At 34.4% G+C, this 25,751-nt stretch overlaps 1 long non-coding RNA gene across 4 annotated transcripts; it reads right to left on the bottom strand.

The window, feature by feature from the left end:
- Window positions 1-819: 819 nt before the first annotated feature.
- On the bottom strand, window positions 820-23,944 carry LOC131594790 (uncharacterized). Of its 4 annotated transcripts, XR_009281531.1 has the most exons (7): window positions 22,594-23,323; window positions 22,290-22,441; window positions 22,079-22,134; window positions 21,921-22,010; window positions 15,956-16,055; window positions 3,277-3,437; window positions 820-1,035 (listed from the first exon to the last, which is right to left on the bottom strand). It is a non-coding gene; the product is annotated as an uncharacterized LOC131594790 (long non-coding RNA). The 4 variants fall into 4 exon arrangements; XR_009281532.1 differs by lacking the exons at window positions 820-1,035; window positions 22,594-23,323 and adding an exon at window positions 23,347-23,944 and having other exon boundaries at window positions 2,765-3,437; XR_009281530.1 differs by lacking the exon at window positions 820-1,035 and having other exon boundaries at window positions 2,765-3,437.
- Between the last annotated feature and the right edge of the window lie 1,807 nt (window positions 23,945-25,751).

Here is a 25,751-nt window from a genome sequence, read left to right as displayed (position 1 = left end):
GTACGTCCAACTGATACTCGAAACCCAAGATACAAATCTCTAACGTTATTCGAATTGTAAACATCAACGTCAAGCATCGACAATTTTTATGTTATCTCCCAAACTCCTCAAATAACTTCGACGACAAACTACACCCCATCCCAACATCATCACGTCAAAATCAACTCTATTACGGTTGCAGAAATCATTCTTATAATACACTTCATCTCGTTATCTTTCTGATGCTTCCAACGGGAGTTCAAATCAGATATCTGAAACTCAAGCTACGCGCATTCTCGAGTTCCAAGTCGGATTTGCGATTCACAACACTTCACACATCGACTACGTCCATTAATCACTTATGCGAGTCTAACATAAAGTCAACCGCAGCTTTATCACTTTAACACTTGTCAAACACCGGCATCAGACGCAAAGGTTAAACACACCGACAAGTTCTCAGTCCTCAACCGTGCTGAACATCGCCACTCAGCATACTTGACCATCCCTTACAACAAAAACATCTTCAAGAAGTAAAACTTCTCCCCCACTTGTAATCGAACCAATCCCTACAACAAAGCAAACAAGTACTGACAGTGTTTCACACACATGTCGCGTACTAAGGAATAAAACACTGACAACATTCAACTGTCACACAACTCAACTGACTCGACAACTTGGCCGGACGGACCGACCTGCTCTGATACCACTAATGTAACACCCCATTTCTACCCGACAAATATATATAAATCAGAGTTTTCAAAATTTCTCAATAAACAAATGAGGCGTCACATAATAAAACAAAACAAATCAACTCGTCGCATAAAGCGGATACATAGCACCTTTGAAACAGAATAACTTATTTTATTAAAACACAGCGGAATCACTTAAACAAGTATTCAATAAAATATCTTCAGTTAACTTATCATTTTTGTTCAACCAAGATAACACAATTAAACAACAACATCATGAATGACATAAATCGTTCCCCCCAGAGTGCTACGTATCAGAGCGACAACCGACTCGAGTAACGACAACTAAATCTTCATACTTGAATACCTGCACGTTACCAATATAAGGCAACGGCGAAACAAGAGAAAAGGGTGAGATATCAAATCATATAAGTGGGCGCATGATAAATTGTATATTAGGATTCAGGCATATAAAATCATTACATCGCAAGTATCAATAGCTACTATACACATCATACTTCTACAGTTCATTAATCTCACATACTTTTCATCACACAACAAGTCATAATCATGTAAATAGTATCATCTAATAAATTTCACATATTCAAGTAAGCACAAAATTCAATAGTATAATACTCAAAAGATTCAATACTATTATCCCAAATATATACACAATCCATCATTATCACATATTCACACATTTAACCAATTATATATCAAAACATCACCAATTTCAATTATCACATCTCATGTACACATGACAATCACATAAATGCATATATTCAAACATCACTTAACCTCAATGTGACTCAATGCAAGACATGTGACTCTATGCATGTGGTACCCAATGTGGACCCAAAGTTCCACCGCTTCCGATTCATATAGAATCTAGCCACGCTTCAGATCCGGACAAGATCAAAGCCACCAAATGTAAACATATAGTTTACCGCTTTCCGAATTCACTCTAGAATCCAAGCCTCGCTTTTGTTTCAAAGCAAACCACCTTTGTTTCAAGGCACACCATGACATGAATGCATGTACAATGTTGACAAACATATGCAATTAAGATCATCTCTACCATCTTAATATTTAGCATATCACAATAATTCAACTCGATGAATTATCCACCAATTGTACACAACATTCACAACACATACATATCATTCACATATAAAAGGTCAATTAATCAATTACGATTCACAAAATCCAATTAACACTAGTAACCATACTATCTCATGTTAATTCCCATTTTGCCAATTATATATGAACATACACATTTAAAATCAAGCAATTAATCATTAAAATGAATGCTATCCAACTACCCACAGAGAATCAATATCAAAACAACATCATTGACATAATAATATATATTTCTCAACATACATATTCAAGTCAAAACACAATTACGGATAAATTCTCAAAATATCGTAATTTACCGACAAACCAGATAGTTAATCTAATTCCAAATTATATTTTAATCAATTAAACACATTGAAATTAATTCAACTATTAATTTAATCAACCAATTAATAATCACACTATATTAATTTAATTCACTTCTATTTCTACTCCATTTCCAATTTTCTAGCATTCTATTGCTCAAGACCATTTTTATTAAAAAGAATATCGCGCTAGCTTTCTAACGCCTCGAACGGAGACTCAAACGGAGTTACGGTTCAAAAGATATGAATTGTTAAAGTTCCAATAAAAAAACAAACACCGACGTTATACACTGACAACTCTAAACATGTCAGAATTACTCAAAACAAATAAAAATACGACTCTTAATAATTTAAAACAACTCTGACAACTTATTGTCGACTCTAACAACTCTATTGACAACTCTAACAACTCTATTGACAATTCTATTAAATTATTATAATTTATTTATAAAGAATATTTAAACCAAACACAATTTCAGTCGATTCGTAAAATATCACAATTTCAACAAAATAACACCACCACGTTAATATACTAATTAAACTTAGATACCACGTCAATTTTCATTAAATTCCGGACAACTAATTATACCGTCTAATTCGGCTATTTCGGTTGCAGTCCTATTCCACTGTTTCTAATACATACTATTTCATTTATATAATGTTCATTTATATTGTTTTTACTGTTTTCAAATTATTTCATTTAAAACATGTTCCATTCTCATGATACTAAACCATTATGTATGTACCACGGCAATCAACGTGGAACAGTAAAGAAATAATTTATAGCACACACAGAAAGCTGCATCAAATGAACATAATAATGTAGGTAATGAGTGCCTCTCGGCAACCCTTCACAGCTGATGCCGCACGTCATGGCCACGCCGACTGTCAAGGTATTCTGTTCCAACTATATTGTTTTGCAGTCATTTCCAGAACGCATGGAGTAATCAATTTCTTTACAAATTAAATTCTATTTCAAACGCACAGCAAATTGGAAACAATAATAGTAACGGATTCAACATAGCAACTCAAAATCATTTACTCATGGTATAAATTCATAATTTCCAGCAACAATTGGCACAAGCAAATGCAATAAATCTACACACCCAATTTCCCACATACAATTGTTCATGAGCCCCATTATAGGAAGAGAACCCCACCCTTACCTTATCAATGGAAGCAACTCTATGGGTCTCCAATTGCATCATAAACTTGACACCATGGATGAAATCTCCAAGCTTGGAATATCTTCTTCAAGCCATAGTCTCCTTCTCTTCTATTCTTGTTTTCTCCCAAATGACAACACTAATCTTCAATCTCTAAAACCCTAGTATAAAATCCAATTTGGGCTTAGTGGTTAACAACTCTTCTTTATTTAATATCCTCCAAAATCAATTTAGGCCCAATAAGATAAATAACTCCAATTAAATCAAAATATCACTTTTATTAATATTCCAACGATATAATAAATTCCGACTTGTAAATAATATTATTCTTAATATTATTCTTCGACCGTCCGACTAAAATCCGACTTTTAACTTAATAAATTCAAATACGCTTCTTAAAATAACACCGACAATCCAAATTCGACCAATATATCATATTTCCGGTCTAATCTTAATTACTCGGAAAATTCCCAAAACTTCAAATATTATTCCAATGATATTTCTAATACTGAAAATATCAAAACTCTTGATCAAATATCGATCCGCTATCCCGAACTAATACCGACTAAATCGTCTCAAAATACAAAAACTTCACTAAACATTCTGAACGTCTAGATTAAGCGAATAATCGAATTTCCGGGCGTTACAACATTCCCCGACATTATATTCCCTAACAATATATTAGAAAGGCATAAATATTCCAATCTTTCCAGTTTTCCCAAAATATGTGGAATAGATTCAAATGTGTTTTGAGAGAGGTCAAGTATAATAAGAGGGGGTGGAAGTAAGCCATGAGGAGCATTGCTTCCAAAATAAAGAGATTTAAGTTTGGCACAATTACTCAACCAAAATGGAATTGAACTGAGATTGTTGTTAGAAAGAATACTATATTCAATTGAAGTCTCGTGTTTCTAGAAACATTCAGATCTGAACAATAAAATTCATTATCTGCAAAACTAAGATATTCAATGCTAGATAAATTCGTGTAACTAACAATTTGATGATAATCACTCTCTGTTTTGGTTATGCTGCAGTTCTTCAATTCTAATTGTAACAAAGAAGGAATCATGTTAAGTAACTTAAATAAATTATGTCCCCTCCCGAGAAAAACATCATTTAGGGAAAGGCTTTAAAGCAAAGAAAGCTTTGAAACCCAATAGATGTCATCAGAGTATAACCAAGGCTTCAAACTGAGATCAAGATCCATTTTGTGAGGTTTCAAAGATTGTTTAGGATCATGCCCTTAAAATTGTGAGTCATAAAGAGAAGGGTGTTGTAAATGGTTCCAAAAATGGAGAAGCGATGGTATTGGACTTGAATTGAAATTGTTTCGACTAAGGTCCAAATAAGAAAGATATTTGAAATTTGAAAGAGAGAGATGGAGATGTTGAGCTTCAAGCATATTTGTTGAGAAGGAACAGTTAGAATCTGAAGGTTGAGAGTAACATGGATTACTTAGTTCATTTTTGACAACATGTCCAGTAATGTTGCTGCAACTTATACCTTCCCATTTGCAACAATCATTTCCTTCCCAAGAAGAAAGTCTTAACGATGGATCGTTAAAACTTCCTTTGAGTTCAACAAGTGCTTGCCTCTCTTGTTCCCAACAGTTAAATGAGGAATGATCATAGGAACATAATATGGCATATGCACTCAAATGTAAAATAATAACAAAAACAAAGGTTTGGTGTCTAGACATATTTAAGGACAGTGGCGACTGAAGGTTAATGAATTTTCAAGCACAAGTTCTATATATATAGTCATTGTTTTATGGTAATGAAAACACACTTTTTGACTAATAATAATGAGAAACGCATTAGAAACTAAAAAGGAGCGACTTTTGGGATGAATGGAACTAAATGAAAAAGCACTATGTCCATTTGCACCGCACCGCACTGCACATGCACATGACATTGTTAAATCTGAATTTCTAATTTTACTCCAACATGTAAATTTTCTTTCCATTTACTTTATATATTTTAGGTAAGTTAATTGGGTTCTTCCAGGATCTTTCATGGAAAAAGTATAAACAACTTAAGTGGCTTCCTTTTGGCGTGTTTTAAAAGACATGGATAGTCAAGTAACTTTGCTTTCAATGCACTGTCATTCTGCACCGTATTCACAACGATAACGACTGATCATGAAAGTGTAAACCTCAATCTAGAACTAAACAGCATCTTTCTCATTCTGCACAGACATGTTTTTTTCTTTTCATTTACTTTATATATTTTAGGCAAGTGAATATATATTGGCTCTTTAATTAGGTTGTTAGTTCTCTATTTTCAGGGTTGGCTTAATTTTTGTAAAACAAATAAAAAGATCAGTGATAGTAAATGTATAAGAACAACAGGTACAACAAAGAGTCCCACAAAAATGATAGAACATGTTATGTTGGAGTAATTGAACATCTGGAATAACACGTCACATGGGATGTTACGACATCATGCCTGAGCTGAAGTGAAGAGTTTAAAAAACATGGATAGTCAGGTAAATTTGTTTTCAATGCACTGGAATTCTCCACCTTAGTCACAATGATAACGAATGATCATGAGAGTATAAACCTCAATCTAGAACTAAACAACATCTTTCTCATTCTGCAAAGACATGTTTTTTTTCTTTTCGTTAACTTTATATATTTTAGGCAAGTGAATAGTTATCGGCTCTTTAATTAAGTTGTTAGTTCTCTGTTTTTAGGGTTGTAAATGTATAAGAACAACGGGTACAACAAAGAGTCCTACTAAAATTATAGAACATGTTATGTTGGAGTAATTCAACATCTGGAATAACATATCACATGAGATGTTACGACATCATGCCTGAGCTTAAGTGAAGAGTTTTAATTAAATCCGTGTGATTTAATTACTACAAAAGAATGCAGAGGATTCAGGGATATTGGGCAAATCATATAAAGACTTGATATATTATTTGATAGGTTTGAACAATCAATAAGAAGATTTGAGAAATCATTCAGAAGAATAAAATCATAATAATTGAAGATTATATAGTTTCTAATTATAGAGATATTCTCGAAAACTAACAGATTGAAGATCTTGTTTGTAGTAGAAGTTACTGCTATATTGTAACAGCAAATATGATGTGATTGAAGGCCCAAATCCAGTTGGGTATATGTTATAAATAGAAGACTTTGTAACCTAGAAAAAGAAGACAACCACCGAGTAGAAAAGATATAATCTTTAGGGTTTGTCGAGGTAAACCTCCTGGGTTGTGGGAAGGTTACCGTTGTGATCCTCGAAGCATGTAGGCAAGACGGGTATTGTTCTTGGAGGAAACTTTGAAGTAAATCCAAGTTTTTGGTCATAGTCAAGAGTCTCTGCTAGGGATTTTCATGGAAGTATGTCTTCCAAACTGCTTATCGGTGGGATCGGAATGCGTTTTAGGTCGTTACTACAGCTCCTAGTGTAACACCCCAATTCTACCCAAAGCATTTAGGCAAGAAAATATCAGAGTATTAAAATTTCATACAACACAATTAGGATGTTACACTAAGTAACCAAACAAACACCTAGAAAAACAAACGGGCATCAGCGATGCCAAAAGCATACACACCTGCCAATAACATGATACATAACACACGGAAGATATGAACATATATGTATACGTAAAGCTCTCACTCTCAAAGAGGAGTTTTCCAAAATAAAGTGTGTACAATACACAATGGCACATTATCATATATACATGTTCAAAGAGTCATATACAAATAAATAACAGCAGACTCCCGACTACCCGGTGTTACGTATCAGAGCGACCGACAAGACCAACTGGAGAACTACCTCTTCCAAAAGACTCCCAAAGCGGCTAATTTGCAGGATGCCACTCAAGCATCAAATCATCAGAAGGGTGAGAATATAATTCATAATGAAAGCATGACAATTATAGTAATGCCAACAAGTATCATCAAGAATCATACAACAAAGTAACCCACTCATTTAACCACAATTAATATATAAGTAATGTGACACATGAATGATAACACAAATTATAAAGACTGACGATGATGAATGAGACTCGACTATGCATATGCATGTGGTACCAAATCCGGAGTAAAACTCCTCCTTGTCATTATGACAAATACACCTGCCAAGCATTATTTTGGGACTTTATTCCACTCAGGAAGCCCGCAGGCTGTCGTCATCGAGCACGCAGCCCCCACTGATGACCTCTTGCCACTCAGGCTCATTCCGTTACCGAGCATTAAGCCCCTACTGGTAACCATGCCCGCAGGCCATCTGTTAACAGTATTCCGCCATTAACGTATTGAAATGTTATGCTGTGCAAATATAAGACTCTTTTACACGACAACAACATCATCAACAATATAACACGATCATACACTCACGTTACATCGTTTATATTCTATCCAAAAGGATACATCATCGATTAATAACATCGTTATCAATTACATCACACCATAATTATCACACAGGCATTAATAAGCACACAACCCACATTCACCGTCAAAACATACTAGCCACATCGGCATAAATGATCGCATAATTGCATCACATCAACTAATATTGGCCATTGGCCCACAACTCCATCAATACAGCATCAACAAGTTGTAATAACAAAAATTCAACAATGATAATACATCATTCTCATAACAACAATTACTTGCCATAAGGCCACACATCATGATTTATCATGCACTAGTTCACAAAACCATTTATGAAAATCAACCAACCACTACTACATCCTACATCATTAACAATTACAACCAAGCACTATGATTATTTACCAATCATATCGCGCATATAAACAATTATGTGTTTTCATCAACAACACCTCATAACCAATTAATAACAAGCTAACCAAGCCTATACTATCATATAGAACATCCAACTAGCTTCCTAACACTTCGAACGGCGTACGAAACGGAGCTACGGATCAAAAGTTACAAGGTTTCAAAGTTTGGATAATTGAACATACTACACAACTCATCACTTGATCCTAATAAAAATAATGGAATACTACATCCTATGAATCATTTAATTAGATAATAATATAGTTCATTGTGTTAGCTTTCCAACGCTTCGAATGGCGACAAAATCGGAGTTACGGTTCAGGAGTTACGAAGTTTCAAAGTTTTGGAAAAACAGAAAAAGCTGCTGTCCGCTTCAGCTCTGCTCAGCGGACCTTCGCAGAGAATTTTCTGCAACAGAACCTCCGCTCAGCGGACCCACCTCCGCTCAGCGGACCTGCGTAAACCCAGAAAAAACCAGAACGAACCAGAACTGTTCCAAGCCCCTTATACCCACCAAAACCACTCCCAAACATCATTATAACACCAATACAACACATACAAACCATAGAAACAATCTAACATCAAACTTTTCACGGTTGATTCATCAATCTATCTCAAAACCTAACTTTTATTCAAACTCAATCAAGCCATGGAAATGCAAAAGAAAGCATGATCAATCACCATAACACAATCAAGGACATGATTCTATACATACTATCAACTAAAACATGTTTGAATCTTGCTATATCATGAAAACATCACAATTTCTTACAAAACAAGAGAAATGGAAAATATGGAAAGGATGAAGAAGATGAACAAGAACAAAAACAAGAACAAAACTATAAGGATCATGCATCCAAGATAAATTAGATTCACCCCCTTACCTTTGTTTGATTCTTCATCTTCTCCAAAATCCCCTTCTTCACTTTCTCTCCATCTTTGCTCTTCTTCTTCTCTCTTCCCTTTCTTTCTCTTCTTTTTCTTTCCACCTTTTTTCCTTTCTCACAAATATCTCTTTCTTATAAAGAAAATATCTATTCCGCAGAAATGACCAAAATGCCCCTACGCTCAAATATCGTTCAAACGCCCCAAAACGTGGAATATTACCTTACTAATATTTCTAGTACCAAAAATATGAAAACCTTCAATTAAATATTAGTCCGCCATCCCGAACTAATAACGACTGAAACGACTCCAAAAACGGTAAAATTCCAATAAACGTCACAAACGTCCAAATCAAGTATATACTTATTTTTCCGGGCGTTACACCTAGGACTGGAGAACTGTATAACATCATTGCGATGATTGGAAGTGGGATTAGGATATTCCATATATAGGGAAGACCTAGGTAGAAAGGTCATTGGGTAGGGATTAAGTGAGGGGTTATAAATTTGGGACTAGTTTAGCTCTGAATTAATACTACTGATAGTGGACTTCATTCCTGGCTTGGTATGCCCCCAGAGTAGGTGTGATTTCACCAAACTTGGTCAACAATTACTAGTGTCATTTATCTTTCAGTTTGGCATAAATTTGTGTATATACCTTGCTTATGTTTCTTGACAGATCACATGTCTCGACATCTTTCAAGACATATGGATCTGTTACACCAGAATTTCAATTGGTATTAGAGCAGGCATCATGTTCTATCTTTGGATGAGATTCTGGGAAGATACTTTCTGGTTCGGCAAGGAAGGTGTGTGATGAAAAGATGTGTTGTTCGTCGACGTGTACATGGTCCCTAGAAGTGGAGGATGCATTATGTTGAGCATTGAGGGCTATGGTATGTCTTAGTGAGGGTTTGATTTATTTTCAAACTCAAGGTTGTTCTGCCGGTACGTGGGATGTGGTGAGTAGGTATAAAGCTCTTTACCTATGTTGCACCCTGATTTTTACCCTACAATTCCAGTTTATTCGCATCATTGCATTTTATTCGATTATTTCTTTATGTTTACTAACCTTAATCAAAATTACAAAAAAAATGTCTTGTTTCTCTTTTATTCTGTAAGACAGGGACTGAATCGAAGAGCGAGATTTGCGAGACAATACGAAGCAGTCAATGTAAAGGTCGATATGGTCGATATTTCGAGTCTATTTCAAGTCGAGGTTTAAGATTCCATTCTCTTTTCTTTTTAGTTAAAGTTTATGGTCATTTTATGATTTTATATTAATTTTAATCTTAATTTTAATTTTAATTCAAATTTAAGATATACTTTTAATTTGAATTATCATTAGAATTAAAATTAATTTTTAATATAAAATCATGTCTTTTTATTTCTTTAATCATTTCTCATTTTACTTTTTATGTTAGTTATTATTAACTATTTCTTTTTCTATTAGTATTATCCTTTTTGTTTTTTTTATGTTAACTAAAATAGGTGAAAGAAGAGTGAAAGTGGGTCCACAAGCTTCAAGTCACGTTTTGCTCTAGTAGTGATATTCGAGCATGGCAATTCCACTCAGCAAGAGGAAAGTCACGTTTTCTTGATTTGTGTTTGTGTATTCTGTTGTCGGAATCGATGAAGATTAGCAGTGAGGAGAGAGTTTTATTGTTGTGATTTCGTATGAATAAGTTTACAGAGCGAGTTTGAGAGCGTGATAGGAATTGAGAGAGTGAGAGGAGTTTTGAATCTTGGTTTTGTTGTTTTCGTTGAATCTGAGAGATAGAGAGATTTAGGAAAGCTGAGAGTGAGAGATCTCTGTTTGTTGTTGTTGTTACGTGAAAAGCAGAGGATTTGCAGAGAGTGGAAGATGTGAGGCTGAGGGACAAAGAACGTGAATGAGAAGGAGAGAGCCAACGGCGCCCCCCACTAATTATCCTAGGGTTTTTTCTGTTTTCAAAATTGATTTGGGTTTATTTTCATATTGCATGATCCAGCCCATTTTCGTTTTCCAATTTGCTACACCCTCAATCCATGCGGACCCCTCCTTCTAAACAGCTTTTGGACCCTCTCTTTGAGCCCAACTTTTTAATTACATCTCCATTTTGCTTGTTTCTATGTTTTTACTAATTGCTTTTTTATTCTCTATTATATATTAAAAAAATACAAAAGCATGCTTTTAATTTTGATTTTATTTTCATATTAAAAACCAAAAAAATATGTTAACTTGTTTATTTTCACTTTTAACTCCTTATGCTTGTATATATTCATCTTTTATGTTTTCTTTTCCTTTTAAAATACTTTGTTTGATTTTCTTTTATTTTCTTTTATGCACATGTTAACTTCGTTCCACGACAATTGTATAAGTCTCCAAAGGTCGAGCAGCAGTGGAATGCGACGTTTAACATCACACACACAAAATCTTTTGAGCCTGATTCCTTAATCGGGATACGTAGGCATTAGGTCGCGGGGCCTGAACGAGCATAATCTTGTATATATTTTCTTTCTTTTTCCCGTGTTTCTGTTCTCTTCCTTCTTCGCGCGTTTCTCTTTAGCTTTTAGGTTTAGATTTCTAGATAACACCCTCAGATTTAGACTAACAAGAGTGGATCCCGTCGAGTACGACGGACGTGAGGAGTGCTAACCCCTTCTCCTTGCGTAACCGACACCCTTACCCTTTTCTCTGGGTCGTAAGACCATTGTTTGTTTTCTTTTATAGGTTTTAGTCGATGTTTTCCTTTCCCATTTTTGGGATAAATAAATAATCGATGGCGACTTCATTGATTTCATTTGATGATTTCGATCCATTTGTTTCAACCTAGAAGATTGTTAGTGCTTTTATTGGCTGATTGGCATCTATGTTTGGCTAAAACATAATAGCAGTAAAACATAATACTATTGTGAATCTTGCATATATAAAAAGAACAAAACAGGTACAAGCAAGATGTTAAATGGAATGTCATGACATCGCGCCTGCAGAACTGGAAGAAATATTCAGTTTGTACTTAACAGATACAGAATATTCTATGTGAATATTATGTAATCCTATGTGGCGCATATTTAAAGGTCAAAAGAATAATTGAAGAATCAGATCAGAAGATTGAAGATTCGGGAAGAATCAGATCAGAAGATTGAAGATTCAGCCGTTTCTAATTTAGGAGATAAATTAGGAAACTCATGATTGAAAGACCTTATTTGTAGCAGAATATTTTCTGCACATTTGTAACAGCAAGAGTCCTGCGATTTATAAGCCCAAATCCAATTGGGATCAGATTATAAATAGGAAACTTTGTAACCTAGTTTTAGACAGATAAACCTTGTATTAAACGATGTAGTCATTAGGGTTTCTGTAGGTAGACCACCCAGGTTGTGGGATGGCTGCCATGTCCTTCTTGAAACCTGTAGGTTAGAGAAGTGATTGTCCTCACTCGAAACCTGTAGGTAAGAGTTGAGTATTGTAAACTTGATTGAAGCTGTGAAGCAAGATCAAGTATGTGTTCATTGTTAATTGTGTAAATAGTTGTTGCAGGGTTGTAACAGTTAGGTATCACTAGGGAGTGAGCAAAGGTTCTCTTGTCTTGGATGGAGTTCTGAGATAAAGATTGCATTGGGTAGTGACAAGGTAAATCAGAGGTTGTTTATCTATAAACCAGAGGTTGTTTACATAAAATAATACTACTGATAGTGAAATCTTCTTCCTGGCTTGGTAGCCCTCCGAGTAGGTAGTTAGACCAAACTGGGTTAACAATTAACTGTTTTATTTATCTTCTGCATTGTTTGTTCAGTTATGAATGTTATGACATTATTTATAACATCGGGTTTAGAAGTGTTAGTTGTTCCTGAACAGAACCATATAAAGATTATAATCTGGTTATGTTTACCAGAACGTGTGTGATCCCAGATCTCATTGGCTCCTGTTTAGGAGTAATAAATAAATGAGGGGTCTTTTTATTCTACCTATGCTACATTAATAATAGATCAAATGTCTTGACATCGGGATTGACATCCGAGTCTGTCATACCGGAATTTCAAAGATGATGAGGAACTGTTGTGTAAATTCTACTGCATGGTATCTCTTTCAAACCTTGTTCTCTTAGCATTAGGGTTTGATGTCCTCGGAAACTGCACTCATGATGGGGTATGAACAATGATGGATCAGTCAAAGGAGCCAACAATACTTGAGCCCTAGGTTTCAAGTCCACTCATAAAGGCACTTTTGTATGACTGACTAGTTGCTTCTTCAAGTAGCATGAAGAAAGATTGAAACCATTCAGGTTGGTCTCAACGAGGGTCTTCATATCTTTTGACTCCTTTCAGGAAGTAACTCTGAATCTGGCTATTTGAAGTATAGTTGGGTCGTCTATATTAGGGTTGTTCGAAGGATGATATAACATCCACAACACCAAGTTCAGATGTATTGAAGGAACTGATATTATATGATGTGTTAGAACATTACTTCAACAAATATGCAGCTATTGGTTGAAGAACAGATTATTTGGGTGCTAAACAAAATGTTGTGAATATTTTTGTTTGGAACTAACTCCTGGCCTGGAAGAAGAGACATCTGATTTGTGCAAGTTGATTAGGACACGATCTACAATCTTTCTACCTCTGTGTCTGTTTATTTTTGACCAAGGTATGTAGATGTACAATAGTCGAGCTCGTGAGAAGAACACATAAAGGCATCACCACCGAAGCCCTTATGTAGGATGAGCTCATGCATGGAGGACTCTTTGGATCAAAGAAACTAGATGGATGGACTATTCATCTCTGAAATCAAAGGATGTGGATTTCCCAGTGTCTTCGTCAATGAAGTTCTTCTTGATAAAATTCACTTATGTGGTGTCCTCGCATAATGAATTGATGGTAGTGCAAGGAATATCATGGAACCTTGTGTTGTGAAGAGGTAGACTTATTCTAAATGGTCTACAATTATCTAGAGGAGGTAGCTTAGACTGCTGTGTGTCGTGTCCCAATCTACTAAGATCTCTGATGAGGTGTGAGACACAATGTCTTAACATCATGGTTCTAAGGATTTATTTTCCTCAAAAATGTGTTGCAGATGTTGATTCTTCAATAGAATAGAGGTTGTCCACTCAAACTTGATTCCATGATTAAGTCTATGATAACATTGAACTCTTGTTATGTTGATAGTTCTGGTCACAAAGGATGATTTGTTGTATCAAAATGTCAACCCAAGACAAGTGGTTGATGGGTGTCTGCAAAGCTAGTAGCTCAAGTAGTAGTAGGAATGGATTGAACATGTACTTGAACCCCAGGGTACAGGATTCGATTCTCATGAAAGGCAAAAAATTTACTAGAGAGGGGGGGTAAAGAAGATCGTGAGGTGGTAGTACCAGGATTTCCATGCGAGGGGCCCGGGCTGTTACAGGGTACAGAGCGCGCGTAGCGCAAACGTTTCTAACTTAGCGCGCGTAGCACAGAAGTGGGCGCGTAGCGCGGCCTGCTATGTAATTTTGTGATTTTTTATTATTTGACTTGGGATCCTGTATGCTTATGATTTAAGATGGATTTCCAAGTATCTTGATAATTTATTCAATGATTTTTGGATAGGTTTTGAATTGAAATTAAATGTTTACATGATACTTGAATTAGGTTTGTGTATATGATGTATTTGGTGAATGGTGTGAATAACATGAATTGACTTGTGTGTTATATGATATGTGTAATCAATAAATGCTATGTGTATGCCTTATTGATGATAAACGTGTGTTGTGCAACGTTTGGTGGATAATTTGAATTGTCCGAATTATTGTGATATGCTTGAATAAATAAGGTTGTATGATAATCTTAATTGCATATATTGTGAATTGTTGCGAATGCATTCATTGGGAGATGATACTCCAAGTTGGCTTTGATCTTAGCGTGGAAATAGAGGCGTGGCTTTGTTCCTTTGTGGATTCAGAATCGGTGGACTAAATGTTCATATTTGAGGACTTGGATCTTGTCCGGATCGGAAGTGTGGCTCTGGTTCTTGATTATAGAATCGAGAGAGGTGAGCTTGATGTTCACATGGTACCATTGTAGCAACCTGCCCTAAAAATAAAGATTTTAGAGTCGCCACTTATTCTGAAGGGCGAATAGGAAACCCTACGCAGTTAAGAGATTCGGGTAAGATTATTATAATCACGTCGAGGGAAGGTTTTAGGCACCCTCAACCTTTCCTAAGGTTTTAAGTCTAAGGTACAATTTTATGGCTAAATATTCAGGTTTAATAGCTAAGGAAATGAGAAGGGCGAAAAGTGAGATTTGAACTGAATAGAGGTTTTAGGGATGGGGACTCGCCTTAGTTATCCAAGTGCCTACGTATCTCCTTATGGAGAATCAAAGTCAACGTAGTTCGGGCACAAGGTTGTACGCCTTAGAATTAGAATTTGTGGTTTGAAATTGTTTTGAAGGCTTTTTGAATGGCATATCGTAGTTTTGAATTAGTGTTTTGCAAGGCATTTTGAATTGCCTGATCGAAGGGATGAAAATCCGTAGTTTCGTAGTTTAGTGTGTTTTATGATTTGGGCGTACAACCCTGATTTAATATGTCACCGTTAGATGCGATGATCAATAGATTTGATTAGTATAGCTAACGGATTAAGGGGCATTGTTTGTTACTCAGATCGATAGATTGATCGTCGCGGGCAGCAAATTAGATGTATTTTAAATTATATATATTTTTTATCTCTCGTCTAATGCGACTAATAGCTTTAGTCGGGTCGAGGAGAGAATTAGTAAGAATTAATTGAATTAATATTTTTGCCAAATGGCAATGGGATCGGGCAAACCCTTAATATTTTGATAAACCTTTTTTATAGGGTTTTTTGTGATTTTTTATTAATTAAAATTAATTAAATCAATTAAGTCGAATAATCGACATAATCGAATAATCGGGGAAAATGTTATATTCCTAACCCTAATCTTAATTTGATTTTTCTAATCCTAATTTAAAAATTAAATTAAACATAATTGATTAATTTTAAATCTAGATAACTAAATAAAAAAAATAAAAAAATATATGTAGAAGAACCTGGTTTTTTTATTGTGGGTGGGCAGGCTGAATGTTCATAATATGCTCCTTTAATTCTGGTGCGTGAGATCTGGGCTAGTAGGAATCCTGTGGTGGCTGCCTGAAGGTCCATCATAAGCCTCCGTGAACTTGGCATATTGTATCTTATAGAAACACAAACTAAACAAGCCAACAAAAAAAAGAAGGAAAAATAAAATGTGGGACGCTGGGGATCGAACCCAGGTCCCTTAAGTTATCCATAACACGCGCCATACCATTGAACCACGCAGCGTTTGTTGTCTTTGGAATGAAACGCAATGGTTATATATGAAAACGAAAATTTGACATTTCAAATTCAAAAAAACTGCGCGCAGATGCTTCTTCTTCCTCAGGAAATTACAGAGCTACGGCCACGGTTCTCCTTCGTAGTGATATCCCTGCAACTTCAAATCTCACGCAACCTATGATGTACACCCATATTAAATACATAAATCAACCCCAAAACACTACCTAAACCTAAATATTCCCCCAATTCGGCCCAATTTAGCCTAGATCCAGACTTCCCAAACCGAGGCTTCAAGAACCCTAATAATGGCGAATTGTTATCTCTGTACCTAAACTCGAATCAAACAACCCAGAAAGCTTGACAACATCATTCTAAGCGTGAATATATAATCAAAATACATTAAAGATGCATAAATATATGAAAACAAGATTGAGTTTGATGTTGATAAAACGTGGCTTTATGCTCGCGATTCAGAGTGCTTCAGTTGAAGATAATGGTTGAGATAGCTTCAGAAAACTCCCAAGAACGTGTTAGAATTCTTCAAACCCTTTGAATTGGCGTGAAACCTTGAATTCGAAGTAGAGTTTTTTCCTTGAAATTTTGCATTTGGTTTCGGCTCTTGGAGGCCAGCCACCGACCCCCTTGGCATTTTCACTTCCTCAGTATATATGTGGGTTTGAATTAGGTCAACAACTTGAAGGAAATCCAATATAATCTTGTTCTTTGATGGTGGAAAATTTGATTGAGAATTTTTATCAAATCTTTCCAAAATTGCTCTTTTCTTGCCCTTGAAGCTTGTGCACGAATTTGGATTCAATTATAGTGATATCATCATGATATTTTCATCACATAATAGACCTAAAATCAAATCTTTGATTTTCTATTATTTATCTTAATTAAATTCAAATTAAAATGAATTAAAATCAAATTTTAATTAAATAAAATAATAACATGGCATGGGATTGGGCCAAGGGCTTATAACAATATTAGAATCAAGTTTGGATCAAAAAAATAAGGGCCCATTTAGAGAATTTTCAAAATTAGTCAATATCTCCTTCATACATTTCTTCAAACTTTGTCAACTTTAACAAGACATAACTCCTTCAATATTTGTCATATAAATATGTTCTAGGACTTTTCGGAAAGCTCAAAGAGTCCTCTAAATGACCCTTTTTGTTTCATCTCAATTGAAGTTTCCATGCTCAAGTTATGAGCTTTGACCCGAAAGGTGTTTTTCGTTGACTTTTAAAAGGACCTGTAGTGTTTTTTGTCCACATCTCTCAAATGAAGCATTTCTAGCCTTGGCTTGTGAGAGACAAAGTTGTAGAGGATTCAATTTTCTTCAAAATAGGCTTTGGTTGGACAATTTCTGACAAACCATGTGAGAGTTATGACCAGTCAAAGTTGAGTTGACTTTTTAGTTAAAAAAACCCTGATTTGAACCTTTGATTAGGAGAGAGTGACTTGAATAAACCTTTGAACCTTGAGCCATTGAAGATGCATAGAGGAGGGCAAATTTTGGGGTATGACAACCATATGCATGAGTCGCATTAACTGCATTTGGAGTCAGATTGATTTGCTATGTAATGTTTGGATTATATGTATGCTTATGTGATAATTTGAATTTGTGTTGTGTGCAATTATTGTGGAACTCATTTAATTATGAAGTGTGATGAATTGTTGGATTGTTATGTACTATTCCCATTGTTCATATGATGTGTATGTATTATGTGTGAATTCCCACCCTTCTGTTTGAATGATGTTCAATGCGACATCGCGTAGGTTCCGACGAGTAGTGTGCTGGCACGAGGATTTAGCCGAGGAGTGTATCCGTTATTTTTCATTTTGTTAGGTATTGAGTCAATGCTCTGGTCATGTTACACAGGGGTATTTGAACTCATCTTTGTGAGATAAATATATTAGTGGCGACTCTGGTTATTTTTTCGCGGTAGGGACATCATGGATGCGTATTCGGGGTACAACCAGATCCCCATGGAAAAGGGCGACAAAAAATACACAGTCTTTGTTATTGTTTCACGCGCACACATTTTCATTTTCATTTTCTCATTCCCAATCCATTCATAACATAACAAAACAAAACAAAACATATATGTTTGCAATAACTATTCCCACATTTCCTCAATCTCTCCAAGTTCAATGGAGATATTGAAACTTTTTACTTAATTAATATTTCGATTCTTCCCTCTATTTTCATCTTATCATCATCATTAACATCATCATCATCATCACCATTACAAATTGATCCTTATTCTAAAGCACTCTTGAATCTAAAATCTGAGCTTTATAGATGCCAACAACAACTTAGATGATTGGGTGGTACCCTGAGGAAATAACTTGACTGAAAGTGGAAATTCTTATGCATGTTTTTGGTCTAGAATCAAGTGTAACATGAACTCACTAGTAACTACCTTAGAACTTTCCATAAAGAATCTAGAAGTTACACTATGAGGTAAAGGATTTAGTGTCTTAACAAATGGTAATCATTTCAACCTTAGTAGTAATTTTTTCTTTGGAAATCTTCCACCAGAAATTTTCAACCTCCTAAGCTTTAAAAATTGTGAACATGAGGAAAAAAATTCAGGTCAATTCCCAAAACAAATTTCAAAACTAAAATTTTTTTGCTTGTATTTGATGCACTTAACGACGGATTTTCGGATAAATTTCCTGCTGTATTTTTAGAATTGGGATATCTTAGGATTCTTAACCTAATTAGAAGTTACTTTACCTGAACAATTCCATCTGAATATGATTCTTTCAAAAGTCTTGAGTTTTCTGGCTGGAAATTCTCTGTTCGAAAATATACCTCCCGAGCTTGGTAACCTTCAAACAGTCAGTCACATGGAAATTGACTACAATTTTTACCAAAGCTTCATTCCACCACAAGTTAATAATTTGAGCAAGTTGAATTATCTTGACATAGTAGGTGCTACTATATCAGGTTCTATACCAAAGGAACTTTACAACCTCATTAGTTTGCATCACTTTTTTTCAAAAACCAACTCACAAGACCGATACCAAGTGAGCTCAAAATAATTAAACCTCTCAAAGATTTAGATCTCCGTGATAACTTGCTTTCAAGGTTCATTCCTAAAATATTTTCAAAGTTAAAGAACCTAAGATTTCTTAACGTGTCTTTCAAAAACATATCAGGTTCATCACCCAAAGGAAAGTCATTCAAATTAATGGGTAGCAGTGCTTTTATTGGAAATCCAAAGTAATGCGAAGCTCCGTTAAGACCGTCTTTAGTGTCTTTGGAAATATTGGGCAGCATAAGGACTTGGAAGTTTACACATATTGTGTAACCTTTTTATGGGATTCCTAATAATCCTTCTAGTTTTGACTTTTGGAATAATTCACTTCAGAAAAGGATCCAGCAAAGAAAATATTTTTCATTGACTCTTTAATCCCTTTCTGAAGTGAAGAATACCAAAAGCCAACTCCAAAAGGATTAACAATCCTACAAAAGTAACACAATTTGTGTATGCTACCAATTCCTCATGCTACATAATATTCCTATAGACACTAAACACGGTCCAAATAGTGCTCCACATATCTCCGGAATTCCACTAAAAGCATTTCTATCAATTAATTTGAATTGATTTCCTTTTGGTATTGAACATGTCATATTGTTAAAAGACACGTTAAGAAGTCTTAAGCTCTTCAACTCTGAAAATATTTCATGAATGGCCCTGAAAGGAAGTTGTCACGAAGATATAAATGTTAGAGAGGTTTAATTTTTTTCGAGCTCACTATGTATTGATTGTGAGTTGGTTTTTGAACATAAAAAAATGATAGCAAAAGAAGCTCAAATTCGGGATTTGCGGTGGAATGAAGCTCTGATAAAAATTATAGCCAATTTCAAAGTGACTAACTTTTTGAAGGTTACCAAGCTCGGAAGGTATATTTACGAACAGAGAATTTCTAGCATGATGAAAAAAAATCAAGGATTTTGAAAAAATCATATTCAGGTGGAATTGTTCTAGTAAAGTAACTTCAAACAAGGTTAAGAAACCTAAGATATTCCAATTCTGAAAATTCAGTCAGAAATTGATCAGAAAGTCCATCACTAAGTGCATCAAATACAAGAAAAAATTTCAGTTTTGAAATTTGTTTTGGGAAATGACCTGGATTTTTTTTCTTATGTCCATGGTTTTTAAGCTTCTGAGGTTGAAAATTTCCGGTGGAAGATTTCCAAAGAAAAAATTACTGCTAAAGTTTAAATGAGTACCATTTATGAAGACACTGAATCATTTACCTCACAGTGTACATTCGAGATTCTTCATGGAAAGGTATATGGTAGTTACTAGTGAGTTCATGTTACACTTGATTCCCGACTAAGAACATGTATAGAAATGTTTACTTTCAGTTAAGTTCTTTCCAGAGGATACCACCCAATCATCTAAGTTGTTGTTGAAATCTATAAGCTCAGATTTTAGATTTAAGAGTGCTTTGGAATAAGGATCAATTTGTAATGGTGATGATAATGATGATGATGGTAAGATGAAAATAGAGACAAGAACGGGAAGATTAATTAAGTAAAAACTTTCAATATTTGCATTAAACTTGGAGAGAGTGAGGAAATAAGGGAATGGTTACTACAAACTTGTGAGTATGTTTTGTTTTGTTATGTTATGAATGGATTGGAAATGAGAAAATGAAAAGGCTGTGTGCGTGTTAAACAATAATGACAACTCCCTAAACTTAAATCGTTGTGTCAACTTTTTTAGAATAAAACATTGCAAAGTTAAATTCTGCTCTCATGTACTCCCAATTGTTCCAGACCTTGCAGCTCGACAAGTCCCATCTCACTCCTTACATAGGCTCCGAAACCACCATATCAGTCAAAGTCCAGTTTCTGGTAATAGATTGTCCCTCTCAGTACCAGTGCATCTTGGGAAGGCCCACCTTAGCGGAACTGATTATTGTACCTTCCATTGTCCACTTGATGATGAAATACTACCCTTCAAAGGGGTTTGTCGCCACCTTTCACGGGGACATTGAAGCTGCGAGGAGAAGCTACAAAGCGGCCTCAAAGGGTTTGCACACCATCAACGCACCATCTAATATTGGAGACAAAGCCCGCACGACCAAGCATCTCAAAAATGCCGAAGTAAATGCCTCACGTCAATTCAATTAACCTCGATAGTCGCTTCAACAAAGATGACTTGAAGGAACAAAAGAAGAAAGAAAAGGGAATGAAGGCAGCAACAGAAGGCTCCTCGACACCAAATGACGACGAAGATCAAGCCCATCCCAGGCGCTCCATTCCAGACGATGAGTTCGAAGTCATTATCCTCGGCAATGACCCCAACAAAAGAGTCAAGATTGGTACCAGCCTCCCCGATCTCGTGAGAAAGCAAAATTTGGTATTTTGTATTTCTCTATTTTAATGGGTATAATAAATTAACTAATTATTTTACTACACATTTTTATAAATTTTAAAAAATTTTGATTAAAAAATGAAAGAGAATAAATATTTAAATCTATAAATCAGTTTAAATTAACAAGTAATACTTTAATGTTATTTAAAAATATAACAATACTTTAATATTATTTAAAAACTTTAGTTATAGGGTTTGTTAAACTTTAAAATAGAAAACTAAAAACTCAACAAAGTTTTATATCAAATATTATTGGGACACAGGGAGCATAAACTCTGAAACACAGTGGGATAAGTACCTTGTTGGAAACATTTTCATAACTGCCTTGCTAATGAAAACGTCGGCACCAGATAACTCAAAGGTCTTAATCTGTTATAATCTTCTTGTTCTGTTTCACAAAATAAAACAATAAAAATCTAAAAGCACTCTCTACATAATGTAATTATATAACAATACCTGCAGTATCCCACAAACCCAAATTAACAGTGCTTCCATTCACAACCATATTTGCACTGAAATTGTGAAGAGATGCAAAATACTAATCATCTATCTTTTTCAACAACCAGACATATAAATTTAATTTGCATTACTATGCCATAATGTTAAGTTTCTCTAACTAATAGCTAGACTGTGCCTGAAGTTCTAAGTAGCAGAAACAAAACCATACCTTTGGTATATATCCATGGTCTTCGTTTTCGTCTCTTCAGTAGGAAGAAGTCCGAGCCCTTCCGATCTGAGTCAAACTCGCCGTCAGAGACCCGATCCATTTGAAATGACGCAGAGATTCCAACGCTAAATCATCTGATAAACTCAGAAGCACTGAAAAGGTTAAAGCTTTTGCAAATCAAACAGTGCTAGGGTTGAAGAAAACACCAACAACAGCAATAACAAGTATCAGTCATGAAAAAGTTTTATAAGTTGTTTTATAATTACAACTGATATGAACTCTTGTTGTTCAGAATATTTCTTACCAAACACCGCCATTAAAGTGAAGGTATACATCATTGAAATAATTGCTTGAGTGAGATTGAATTCTGTTCCTTGGTTTGAAGAAATATTTCTTAAAAGAGAGTTGGTCTCTTTCTCTCTTACAGGCCAAAGAGTTTAGTAGGGCTGTTCAAAAAAATCTCTAAGCACAAAATCATTTTTAAGAGAGATTTAAGAAAACAAAGGATATGCATCAAAGGTTATAGTTTCTGATGTTAATGGGATTGAGTGTTTGAAGCCAATTAAGGCTAATAGTTTGGTTAAAGGGTTGAATAGCAACGAGCTTCAAGCAAGGTTCATTAGAGATAGGATACTGTTTGAAGAAAATGTGACAAATTCTGTGAAATAAAAGGAGCAATGGAAAACGACGGATGATGATTTGTCAAGAATCACAATAATTTTTTTACTAGTTTGAGACACAAACACTTTAAATTATTAATAATAACCACTTTTTTCCTTCAAAAAACACACTCTCGACTGCCACCGCCACAACTTCCAACCGTTCACAATTATTCCATTTGTAAGGAACAGCCCTACAACTGCGGTGATATACATGAAGTCTCTTATCCATTCTATGGTCAAAAAATAACATAGTCCTAATTTAATTTATACTTTATCTTAAATATTTGATCTATAACAAAATAAACACATGAAAATCAAACAAGATTGTCTAACTTGAGCAAACAAAACCAAAACTTAGTAGCATAAGAGATAGAGAGAGATATAAGAAAACATACTATTGTGATGAGATGGACAGTGTGTGGAAGAAGTAATAGAACCATCTGGATAATACTCATAATGGCAAGAGGGCATAACATGTTTCTCAATATCATTATTATTCTTGCAGCTGCAGTTTCCTTGTTGATTTCCCAAACACGCTAAACATTCCCTACTTATCACACTGTAACTCACCTCAAACCCATTATTGAAACCTTTTTCAAGATCATCTCAATCAATATAACCAGATTCATAAGGTTCATCTATATGAAAATCTGCTTCTGTTGGCACTTGTATATGTTTCTTACAATCCGTGGTTTCTTCAAAGAGCTCGTCAGAAACATAAGGGTCGCTAGCGCCACAGTAATATGGAAGTTGTGGCGGTGGCAGTAGAGAGTGTTTTTTGAAGGAAAAAAGTGATTATTATTAGTAAGATGAAGAAGAGGAAGAAAAAAGAGGTGTGTTTAATGTTTATGAGCTTAAGAATATTCATATGATTATTCTTCATTATTTTGAGATTGAGAGATTGAGAACCATTTATTTTTCATTATGCTGAGATTGAGAGATTGAGAGTAAGGAAGAAAATGCTGAGATTGAGAGATTGAGAGATTGTGAGTAAGGAAGAAAATGCTGAGATTGAGAGATTAAGCTCAACAAATATGATTACTTATAGGCCAATATTATTACTCTTATAGGGGGCCAGTAACATGATTACAAATGCCATTGGAATAAATTGCCGGGTTAAACCCTTACGGTGAAATCGTGACAGTTAATGGTGTAGAATTTTGATCTATCTGTGAATGTTTCAGACAGAGCAAAGGTTAGATTTCTTGTTCATGTTCTTTGGTTTATCTTTGTATGCTCCCCACCTTTTGATTTATCTCTGTATGTTCTTATTTTTCACCTTTTGCTCTTTGGGTATACTTTTTATTTAATAAACTAGGAGGAAACCCGTGCTATCGCACGGGTCTGGCGGGACTTTACATTACATGTATCTAATTATGACTTGAAAAGTTCCTTTATATATATCAAACACATATATTTAACCAAAATGCAACCCAAACTTAGTCATGTTAATCCCAAAAACTTAATAGTTAAAAACAAAAGTGCTAATAATACATCTAAACTTTTAGCTCTTTAAATAAAATAATAAAATATATAGATGGTACAATTTTCAAATGCTATATTCTTAAATTATCATAACCAGTTAGTAACAAAGCTTGCAACATATATCTGCATAGTAAAATGCATAAAATAAGATGTATATTTATCAAAACTTTGGAAACAAATAAATAAAGTGTAACATATATAGATACAAAGAATGGGTAACATTAATATATTTATAACTTATAATTATTTATCAAATTTTAATTCACGTGTTAGGATTATCAAACATAATATAACTTATTATGTCGTTCATAAATATTTACGTAATTTCAATTATATATTAATAATAAAAGGAGCAATGGAAAACGACGGATGATGATTTGTCAAGAATTACAATAATTTTTCAGCTTTGCTAATCATACACCATAATTGAGTACACCGTATATCATCAAAGCAAAATTTTCTTTCACACAAACCAATGCAAAATATACTATTAAAAAATAAAATGTGTATATATTTTGTTGTGTTTTACGGTGTAGGTGTTGAAAATGGGTGTATAAATAGCTTTTCTCAATCCAATAATTTGTTTCGTTTTCTTCAAAATTTTGAAAAGTAACAAAGACTACTTTGTTTCTTAGTAACGTTACGTTGTGAAGTTAGTCTAATTCCATTTGAAATGTGATAACTAAGGATTACTAGTAAGAGTTACTAATATTGCACCACTTATTTCCATTCATTTCTCTCTTTTAATATGCTATAAATATTCATTCATTCATAACCGAGTAATATTTCGTTTTTTCTCAATAATATAAAATATTATAACATCTTTGATTTTTTCATTATTAAATTTGATAAAAATTATTTTGATTAAGGGTTTAATGATTATGCACTATGATATAAAATCGTTTTATACTAACCAATATGAATTAATTATTCTATCATGTCATACCAGTACTTAAAATTTACATATTGATGTGGCGGAATATGCGGTGTACTATGAGTTCATATGTCTTTTTCTCTTTGATAAAATTCATTTTAATTTTAAATGAACTGTGTAAATTAATTTAAGTTTGGTTTTTTAATATTAAATATAATTATGATTGGTTGATATTATTAAAAAAAAATATTTAAACTCAAAACAAAAATGAAATTTCTTTCGAATCAATAATTAATAATGCTCTCAAGTTTAAGATCAACGTGTCTAAATCTTTCAAAGGTACTTTATTAGATACCCATCAAAATTAAACTAGATGTACACAACACACTAGTTATATATTATTAGGATATTTTTTTCATATTTGAACTGAATCAATATAAA

This window comes from Vicia villosa, linkage group LG4 (genome assembly GCF_029867415.1).
Source record: "Vicia villosa cultivar HV-30 ecotype Madison, WI linkage group LG4, Vvil1.0, whole genome shotgun sequence".
Lineage (NCBI taxonomy): Eukaryota > Viridiplantae > Streptophyta > Magnoliopsida > Fabales > Fabaceae > Vicia > Vicia villosa.
Note: the sequence above shows the minus strand (reverse complement) of the source record. Positions and strands in the feature narration are given on the sequence as shown.